General features: G+C 35.6%; 1 pseudogene; it reads right to left on the bottom strand.

The window, feature by feature from the left end:
- Positions 1–9,572: 9,572 nt before the first annotated feature.
- LOC147480026 (uncharacterized) lies at positions 9,573–10,411 on the bottom strand (annotated as a pseudogene).
- Positions 10,412–11,023: the final 612 nt, after the last annotated feature.

Here is an 11,023-nt window from a genome sequence, read left to right as displayed (position 1 = left end):
AACCATCGGCGTAGTTAACCAATGCGGACAGATAAGATCCCTAATTAAACCATCCCAATAGATAACCTATGCCGACGGACAGTGCCGACGGATGTTATCCATGCCATAGACTATGCCAACAGAACAAATTTGGACGGCTGTGTTACAAATGAAGTCCGTAAGTTTAGTTCTAAGGCTACGGCTCTTGTCCGTAGGTATATATCAATTATTTTGTAGTGTTCTAACGAGTTTGTTTTTAGGAGGATAGGATTTGCCATTTAGAAAGAACTTGCGGTACAACTTATTGCACGCTTGTCCTAATCATTTGTGAAACTCGTTATCATTATCAATAAAATTTTTTCACTTGGAAAAAAAAAAAATATATATATATATATATATATATATATATATATATATATATATATATATATATATATATATATATATATATATATATATATATTTTTTTTTTTTTTTTTTTTTGTTTGAAAAATCATCTAATTCGATCCATATTTTTTTCGAAAAATTTGCATATCGGACTTTACAAAAATTGGAACACAAATATCAGTGTCAAATTCTGAAAATTATCGAATCGGTTTTCGGAAAAAAGTGGCATCCCTATTCATTGTGAGTTGGGGCTCCATGTCTTACGTGGCATCTAAAGTATATTTCTCTTTCCAAAAAAACCATAAACAATAAGAAATAACTTACCCAAATTAAATACCTAACAAAAAATTTATTTAGACTCCCTCAATAATTCCCTTGGGACTTCGACATCCAAATTATATGAGTGATGCTACACATACCTACTTTTTAGACCTACTATTGCTACTCACTATTTGGATAACATTGGTTTGCACTGAAATAATGTAAATCAATGATTATTATTATTAGTAGGTTGGCTAAGTAGGTCAAATTAGTAGGATTGTGTATTGATAGGAATTTGGTCGGTCTAATTAAATAGACTAATCTAACCCTAGTTAAATCGCAAGCGCACAGCTATCGTTGAAAATAGTTGCGGCAAACGGGTCGATCCCACAGGGATTGCTATTTAGGGACAATTGAATACTAAAATATTACTTAACCTAATTCGACAATATTCTTTTTATGGAAAATTGAATTAACTACTTACTAAACTATTTAAACTATGAAAACTATAAACTAAATAATTGGGTTTTATCAAATAGGAAGAGAATTCTAGGACTATTGAATCCACCGTAGACTTCTGTTTATATTTCTAAGAGTAATTTTAATGTTCCAGATTTAATACAAGTAGCATGAGGGAAAGGTAACCCTTACTTTCTCGATGATATGATCGTGATAATCTTAACTAAACATGTATCTTCTAAAGTTTCAACACTACAGATCAAACTCAAAAGATTACTCGTCTTTTTACGGCACAAATAATATCTAAATTTGACGTCAACAGTTAAAATAGACTTAACTAATAGCAACGAATATCGAACTATAAAGCATGTGTGACATACTATATGAAAGATATAAGCTAGCTATCAATACATGAAACTAGAAGAATATAGCAATTTAAACTAACTGGAAATCATCGAAATTAATCCCAAAAAAATACAAACATTAGCCTAAGGTTTCATCTGCCCTAGACTTGGAGTTCAGCTATACATAACAATATCACTGAAGGGAAAAACAAAATTAAAAGAAGAGATAATCATCGCAAAACCGTAGTCCAGCAGTGGTGTCGTCTTCTCCCAATTCGGTTTGCCCAAGCTTCAATTCCACTGGTGCTAACTCGAGTTTCTCCTCCCCCAAGATCTGATTTTCTGGATATTCTGTTCTGTCTTCTGGATCTTCTGGAGCGCCCCTTTAAGTTCTAATTACTCTTTCTTATATACTCGACTAACCCCAAGAGTTTGATTCTCATTAGAAAGTTTGGAGTTCGGTGAAACATATGCGAGCGATTCGGAATCGAATTGCAAACCCAAAGATCGACCTGCTCACGTCTCTTAGGAATTGGATACTGTTTTTTCTCCAAAAGAAAAATGGAATTAGAAAATAAGGGTTTAAGCCCATGGGTGATCATATGGTGCGGCTCGGTCGGTTCGGATATTTGATTTGTTAATTCTCGAACTTTTCTACTGTTGGAATTCAAGGGAAACTTTGCTCCTGTTCGTTTGAGAGATGGGAGGTCATAAGGGATTATACGGTGCATCCAGGATGGACAGGAAGTGGTGTGGCCATTAGTTTAACTAATGAAGGCATGTCTTTGGGTTCGGACATTACAAAGAATGTTTGAAACTTTCTTGTTGGTCACGTGGGTGTACTTAAGCCCATAAGCCATGGGCCCATTTCCATTTAATTCCTTTTTGTCCTTTTTTCCTTAGCCCAATGTTAAAAGGCCCAAAACCAATAATCAAGCCATCCAACACAAACAGTCTATTCACTGGTAATGGACACCTCCAATGAATGAAATAAAAACCAATGTCAGCCAACCAAACATTGAACTCATGTATTTTCGTTAGTTTTGCCACATTTAATCAACTTAACTTAAATTCCTGCAAAATCACCGAAAACACACTAACTAAATCAAGCGAATAAATTAAACGAACTAACTAATATAGAATTGAGCATAAATATATAACATTTATGCGCTTATCAAATACCCCCAAACTTATATTTTACTAGTCCTCGAGCAAAACTAAAACTAAACTAATAACGAAAACAAAAATCCTAACTCACTTTCATAGGAATCACAATTACACTTAGCATGTGTAACAAGCCTTTTAAACCCCTAGGTTACCCCTAGTGGACGAGCTTAGTCTCGTGAGGGTTTTCAGAAACAGTACCCACAAACATTAACATAGCATAACCATTGGTGATATAATTTTTCTCAGAGATAACAACTTTTGCCAACTAATAAACAAGGTAAAAAATCATCTATCACCACAGTTTACGTCATTATCACCAAGACACATCACTACTTCCAAAGATAGAAATCATTGATTACTGCGCCAAACCAAAGCGTGTGTGTGTTTAGCCAAACTAATACAAGCTCATATCCAAGTAATGGAATTCCTAACTTGTTATCCAAAGAATATATCAACTTTAATCCTTACCATTCATACACTCACAAGAAAGTCTCTCTCTCAGAGAAGTTTTCAATTTTACCTCTGTATGCAGGGAAATGAGTAAAATAATAGAACATCCCACATACTTAGCCAGAAAGACGGACTTAAGAAATTTCAAAAACAATTTAGTCTCATGGAAAGAACATCAATCACATGTGAACTGTCGGGTCCTTCACTTTAGCATCCTCTCGCCTATTCTACACTTCATATCATACTTTTGTGATAAGTCTGGGTATTAAGACGGGGCTTAAGATAGGTTAACAAGAAAAGGGTAAAAATGATTCAAAATTTTCTGAAAATAAACGAAAGACCATCTTGTACTTGACCTTCTCGAAAAAAAAATTCACTTTGTAGACCACGTTACTTGACTTTCTCACTACTTCTGCTCAATGATTTCTCTTTCTTTTTCTTTTATATATATATATATATATATATATATATATATATATATATATATATATATATATATATATATATCGGTTTGGCTAGGGGTGACATCCTAAGCTGTGACATCCTTATTGTACATCCTATCAAAAGTGCATTTCAACAATGAATTAGTGTATGATTTTTGTAGATATAATTTACTCTTCATGGATTAGATCTCTACAAAAATTAGCTCAATCAATATGTGGAACTTTGTCATCTTGTTTAAGTTTGCAATTTTATCTAACGGTCTAGAAAAATTTTAAGTTTGACAAGGCTTTATCGAATTGAGCTAATTTTTTTGTAGAGATATAATCCATGGTGGGTAGAATATATCTACAAAAAAAATCAGCCACTAATTCATTGTTGAAATGCACTTTTTGATAGGATGTACAATAAGGATGTCATTAAAAGGATGTCTCTTATATATATATATATATATATATATATATATATATATATATATATATATATATATATATATATATATATATTATATATATATATATATATATATATATATATATATTTTTTTTTTTTTTTTTTTTTTTTTTTCTTTCTTTCTTTTCTATTGAATCACTTTGAGCAAAAGGAATAATTTTCTTCATTTGATTTTGGTAAATTTTCCTTCCAAATCTTCTTTCTTCTAGCTTTCTCCTTAGTCCTTTAGAAATTCTCAGAAATATGGGTAAGGCCAATAATGTGGGTTTACACTCCTTATTTGGAGCTGGGTTAAGGATAGTTGGTTTAAGAAGAAAAGGCTTAATATATAAGGCTCAAAAAGGGTTAACATGATAATCCTACTATGTGGTATAAATAAAGGATAATTGGTTAACTACTTGACTTATCAGTATGATATTCCGCTTCGAATAGACTACAAGACCTAATGGCTATCTCCCTAGTTGATGTCACTTCGTGATCGACCAAAATATGAAAAAAAAAATGAGACTATACAACGAATTTAAGCACAAAAGAATGATTGAGTCAACCTGGACTCTGAATTTACGTAAAAACTCTCCAAGAAATTCAAAGGCTCAAGTCTCACGGGTTAAGTCTCTATATTCCTTTTCTAGTTCACTAGGAGATTAAATTACTCTTCAATTTGACATGTATTAGGTGGCTAATAGTGCATATTCTACTTTGGCTTAAACTTTCATCAACAAAATCTATTTCTATAGGTAGAAAATAGTCTAAAAGCAACAATAACTTCAAAAGTGACTCTTAACTTCATAGATTCCTTGAAAATCAGTGGCTTTAGAAATCAATTTTTTTTTTTTAATTTCTCATCATAGAAAATCACCATTAATCATACCATGTTGGACATATTTATTTTTCTCTAAACAAACATTTTGTTCCCACCTCCAAACTTCTTGTAGACATTGTCCTCAATGTTAACATAGATGTGTAATTTAAAAGATAACAACATGGACAAGTAAAAGTATATAAGGAAAGAGGTTACCAAGAGCTTCCAAAAATGAAAAATAATATCTTTGAGTCACCTGTAGAAATTAGTACCTCACAAAAGATATAACAATGATAATATAAAAGAGGACCAAGTTACTACAATGACTAAAATGTGTCACGTGTCTCATCCCATAGAGTTACATGTCTCCAAAAAGGCAGAGAAAAGGTGCTAGAGTGGAATGCATGATACACGTGCACAAAAGACTCAATAAAAATAAAAACATGGGTTGCCTCCCATAAACGCTACAGTTAACGTCTCTAGCAGATGATGCTTCGCACACCCAATTCTTAGATTAGCACTTTGTCTACCAACGAAACATAAAATGAATGCCCCAAAATTCAAAAAAATTCGACAGAGTCTCCTCTATATTTTCGACATTTCATAAATATAAAACCTGTCATAACCTGAAAATCACAATAATATGTTTCTCATTGGTTAACCCAAATGGAGACTAGGGGCTAGAATGAAGTATTTGGGAACAATGCGAAGCGACTCTTACTAAAGAAAAACAAAACCTAAACTACTAAAATACAACAAGCATACGCATTCAGTCATGATAAACAAGATCAATAAGATCCACCTCTTCCACATCTTTATTAGCAAAACCATCAAGATATGGTTTCAAGCGTTCACCATTAACCTTAAACACACGACCATCCGTAGGATTCTCTATCTCAACAGCACCATAAGGAAAAACAGTTTTAACAATGAAAAGACCAGTCCACCTAGAACGTAACTTACCAGGAAAAAGACGCAAACGAGAATTATATAGTAAAACTTTTTGATTAGGTTCAAAGGACTTGTGAAGAATAGATTTATCATGAAAAATCTTAGTCCGCTCTTTGTAAATCTTGGCATTCTCATATGCCTCATTCCTTAACTCAGCTAACTCATTCAATTGAAGCTTACGTTGTGAACCTGCTCTACGCATGTCAAAGTTAAAAGGTTTAATGGCCCAAAAAGCACGATGTTCTAATTCCACAGGCAAATGATATGCCTTCCCAAACACAAGCTTATAAGGAGACATACCAATGGGAGTCTTATAAGCAGTCCTATAAGCCCAAAGGGAATCATTAAGATGTTGAGACCAATCCTTACGGTCAGGTCGTACCGTCTTTTGTAAAATCTGTTTAATTTCCCTATTAGATACTTCAACTTGGCCACTAGTTTGGGGATGGTATGGGGTAGCAAGTTTATGAGTAATAGAGTACTTTTTCATTAACGATTCAAACACACGATTTGTAAAATGAGTACCATTATCACTTATAATTGCACGAGGAGTACCAAAACGAGAAAATATATTATATTTCAAAAAGTTAACTACAACCTTGTGATCATTCGTTTTACATGGCACCGCCTCAACCCATTTAGAAACATAATCTACCGCGACGAGGATATAAAGATAGCCAAAGGAAGGAGGAAAAGGACTCATGAAGTCTATACCCCACACATCAAAAAGCTCAACAACCAAAATAGGGGAAAGAGGCATCATGTTCTTATGGAAAATATTACCCATACGCTGGCATTGATCACATCCTAAACAAAACTCATGTGCATCTCTAAAGAGAGTAAGCCAATAAAAACCACACTGCAAAACCTTAGCAGCCGTCTTCTTAGGACCAAAGTGACCACCACATGCATGGTCATGGCAAAAGGAGAGAATACTACGAAACTCACTCTCATAAACACATCTCCTAACAATCTGATCAGGGCATGACTTAAACAAGTATGGGTCATCCCAGAAAAAATACTTAACCTCAGCAAGAACTTAGATTTATCTTGTTTTCTCCAATGAGAAGGAAACTAACCTATAACAAGATAATTAACAATATTTGCATACCAAGGCAACTGGGAGACAACAAAAAGTTGCTCATCAGGGAAGGACTCATTCAAAGGCAAAAGACTAGTAGAAGACTCTACTATAAGCCTAGACAAGTGGTCAGTGACCACGTTCTCTACCACTTTTATCCCTAATCTCAATGTCAAACTCTTGTAATAAGAGGACCCAATGAATAAGACGCGCTTTAGCATCCTTTTTAGAAAGAAGATACTTCAAAGCCGAATGATCAGTAAACACGACAACCTTAGACCCTATGAGATAAGACCTAAACTTGTCTAAGGCAAACACAACAGCTAACAATTCCTTCTCGGTTGTAGTGTAATTCATTTGGGCATCATTAAGAGTTCGATTCGCATAATAAATTACATGGGGCAACTTATCAAACTGTTGACCTAAAACAGCCCCAATAGCATAGTCCGATGCATCACACATTAACTCAAAAGGTACATTCCAATTAGGTGGTTGTATGATAGGAGCGGTAGTCAATAAATGCTTAAGCTTCTCAAAAGCTTTCAAACAATCATCATCAAAGACAAAATCGACATCCTTACCAAGTAAATTGCATAAGGGACGAGAAATCTTGCTAAAGTCCTTAATGAATCGCCTATAAAATTCTGCATGACCTAAAAAAGACCTAATATCTTTCACAGTCTTAGGTGGTGGAAGACTAGAAATGACATCAATCTTAGCCTTATCGACCTTAATTCCTTTAGTAGAAACAATATGACCAAGAACAATACCCTGTTTAACCATAAAATGACACTTCTCCCAATTCAACACAAGATTCTTCTCCTTGCACCAAATTAACACTAATTCCAAATGGTGCAAACCCTCATCAAAAGAATCACCAAATACGGAGAAATCATCCATAAACACCTCAAGAAACCTTTCTACCATGTCAGAAAAAAATGCTAAGCATACATCTCTGGAAGGTACCGGGTGCATTACATAACCCAAATGGCATACGACGGTAGGCAAAAGTTCCAAAAGGACAAGTAAATGTAGTATTTTCTTGATCCTCAGGTGTAATACATATTTGGTAATAACCGGAATAACCATCGAGAAAACAATAATACTTATGACCGGCTAACCGTTCAAGCATCTGATCAATAAAAGGAAGAGGAAAGTGATCTTTCCTAGTGGCTAGATTCAACTTACGATAGTCAATGCAAAAACGCCACCCAGTAGTCATACGGGTAGGAACTAACTCGCCATTCGCATTCTTAACTACCATAATACCAGACTTCTTAGGGACAACCTGAACCGGACTCACCCATTGACTATTAGAGATGGGATAAATGATACTCGCATCTAACAACTTGAGAACCTCGGCTCTCACTACCTCTCTCATGTTAGGATTAAGCCGTCTCTGGAATTCACGGGTTGGTTTAGCATTCTCCTCTAGATGAATATGATGCATACAATCAGTGGGGCTTATCCCATGAATATCAGCAATAGTCCACCCTAAAGCTGTCTTATGGTTTCTAAGAACCCTAAGCAATTTACTCTCTTGTTCACTATCAAGATTAGAAGCAATAATAACAGGCAAGGTCTCATCAGGCCCCAAAAAGACATACTTAAGAGTATCAGGTAATGGTTTCAACTCAAGCTTAGGAGGACTCTCTATGGAAAGAACTGGTTTAGACTCAGAAGGAGAAAGAGGTTCTACCTTGGTTTTCCACTTATTAGTATCTAAGATTGGGGTGGCATCAAGCAAAGCATTTACTTCACAAATAGACTTATCCACATCAAAATCACCACCAAAGTGAGTTAAACAAGACTCAAGAGGGTCATCAGAATAACTTTCCAAGAAAGTCTTGTGAACCACACTGTCAATAAGATTAATATCCCAAAGATCATCAGGTTCAGGAGGTTGTTGACTCACATTAAACACATTAAGTTCTGTAGTCATATTACCAAAATAAAGCTTCAACACTCTATTACGACAGTTAATGATGGCATTGGATGTGGCCAAAAATGGACGACCTAAGATGACAGGAATATGGTGTTTAAGATCTTGAACAGGTTGTGTTTCTAGAACAATAAAATCAACTGGGAAATAAAATTTATCAACCTGAATCAAAACATCTTCAACAATACCACGTGGAACCCTGACAGACCTATCCGCCAGTTGAAGTGTAATCGGCGTAGGTTTCAATTTACCAAGACCAAGTAAAAAATAAACCTGAATAAGGTAACAAATTAACACTAGCCCCCAAATCAAGTAATGCCTTCTCAATCATATGATCACCTATAACACGGGATATAGTAGGGCATCCCCGGATCTCTAAACTTAGGTGGAGTCGCGGTTTTGAATAATCGAGCTCACTTGCTCAAGGAAAAGCTTTCTTTCTTATGCACGTTCAACTTACGTTTTTGCGTACACATATCCTTAAGAAACTTGGCATAAGAAGGAACTTGTTTTATAGCATCAAGTAACGGAATATTAATATGAACTTGCTTAAACATCTCTATTATCTCATTAAAAGTATTTCCTTTCTTAGCCTGAACTAACCTCTTAGGAAAAGGGGCTTTTGGTATATAGGATGGTACATGACTAGACTCGAAAGACGTATGAGGCTCTAAGCACTTCTTAGAAGCATCACGACTATTCGAACCACTTACATCACTCTTCTCGCCCTCACACTCTATAGGATCAGATCTGACCTCAACATCCCTAGGCATCTCAACCCTATTATCAATATGTTTACCACTTCTAAGAATGGTAATAGACTTAGCTTGCTCCTGGTGGTGCTCTTGGCTCAAGTTAGAGCCTATTTAAATCTTGTCCCTTTGGATTAGCCACTGGTTGACTAGGAAACCTACCCTTGTCCCTTTCATTCAAAGTATTAGCAATTTGACCTATGGTGAGTTCAATCTTCCTAATGGCTTGATCATTATCTTGAGTAGCAGTTTGACTGGCTTGCATAAACTGTTGGGTTGTTTCCTGGAATTTCATGGTGTTTTGTGATAATTGAGCAATGGCTTCTTCTATAGGTGAAATTTTAGATGGTTGAGGTGCATACTGTGGTACTGGGTTTGAGTTACCCACAGGGCCTCCCTGATGTATACCCTTAGACCAAGACAAATTGAGGTGGTTACGCCACTATACGTGTTAGAAAAAGGATTATTGCCTGGTTTTTGGTATGAATTAAAAGCATTGACTTGTGTAGTTATGCCAGGGCAATTATCTATAACGTGATCAAGACTATCACACAAAACACAACCAGGGGCGTCGATATTGTTAACCGAAGCTAGAGACTTTGTCTCTTTTTCTAGCTCGAGGACTTCAACTCTTCTAATTAAAGCGGCCATCCTAGCATTCGTGTCAAATTCCTTGTCAACGTGGAACAAACCATTCTGTGTAATACTACTAGCCACCTTCTTAGGCTCACGGCTAGTTTCCCATTGTTGGACCTCTTCAGAGACTTCTTCTAAAAAGGTCCATGCTTCATCTATAGTCTTATCACAGAAATCTCTAGTACTCATGGTCTCAATCATAACCTTAGAATTAAAATCAAGACCCTCATAGAGAATCTGGACTATCCTACCTTTCTCTAGGCCATGGTTAGGACACTGCAAGAGCATGTCCTTAAATCTCTCCATACACTTCCATAATGACTCTCCATCATTTTGGCAAAACGATGATAGACTTTTTCTAAAAGCAGTCGCCTTATGATTAGGGAAAAAGTTTTTTAAAAACACAACGCATAACTTTTCCCAACCCGTTATGGAATTCGATGGAAGAGTGTGAAACCAACTCTTCGCTTTCTCCTTAAAAGAAAATGGGAATAGTTTCAACTTTATAGCCTCATCGCTAAACTGTTAAAGTTTAACATTCCCACAAATATCTTCAAATTCCCTTACATGAAGATATGGATCTTCCTCATCAGTCCCCCTAAACTTAGGAAGTAGCCCAAGCAGAGGCTTTAACTCAAAGTGATTAGCATTGGTCGGCGGGGGAACGATGCAAGACGGTCGAGTCGTCCTAGTAGGATATATGAATTCCTTAATGGACCTAGGTACTTGGGCAACAACGTCATTATTATTGTCAGCCATGTCAACAAAAATTGGTGTATTGCTGACAAAGGTTATGGGTATCTCTAACTCGGCGAGATTTCTAATCTTCCTATGGAGTGTCCGTTCAATTTCTGAATCAAATGGTACTAACTCTGGATTATAGGATCGAGTCTCAATCATAAACCACTTCTAAAACCT

The sequence above is a fragment of the Coptis chinensis genome, chromosome 8 (assembly GCF_015680905.1).
Source record: "Coptis chinensis isolate HL-2020 chromosome 8, ASM1568090v1, whole genome shotgun sequence".
NCBI lineage: Eukaryota > Viridiplantae > Streptophyta > Magnoliopsida > Ranunculales > Ranunculaceae > Coptis > Coptis chinensis.
The sequence above is the reverse complement of the archived record's forward strand: the minus strand, read 5'-3'. Positions and strand labels throughout refer to the sequence as shown.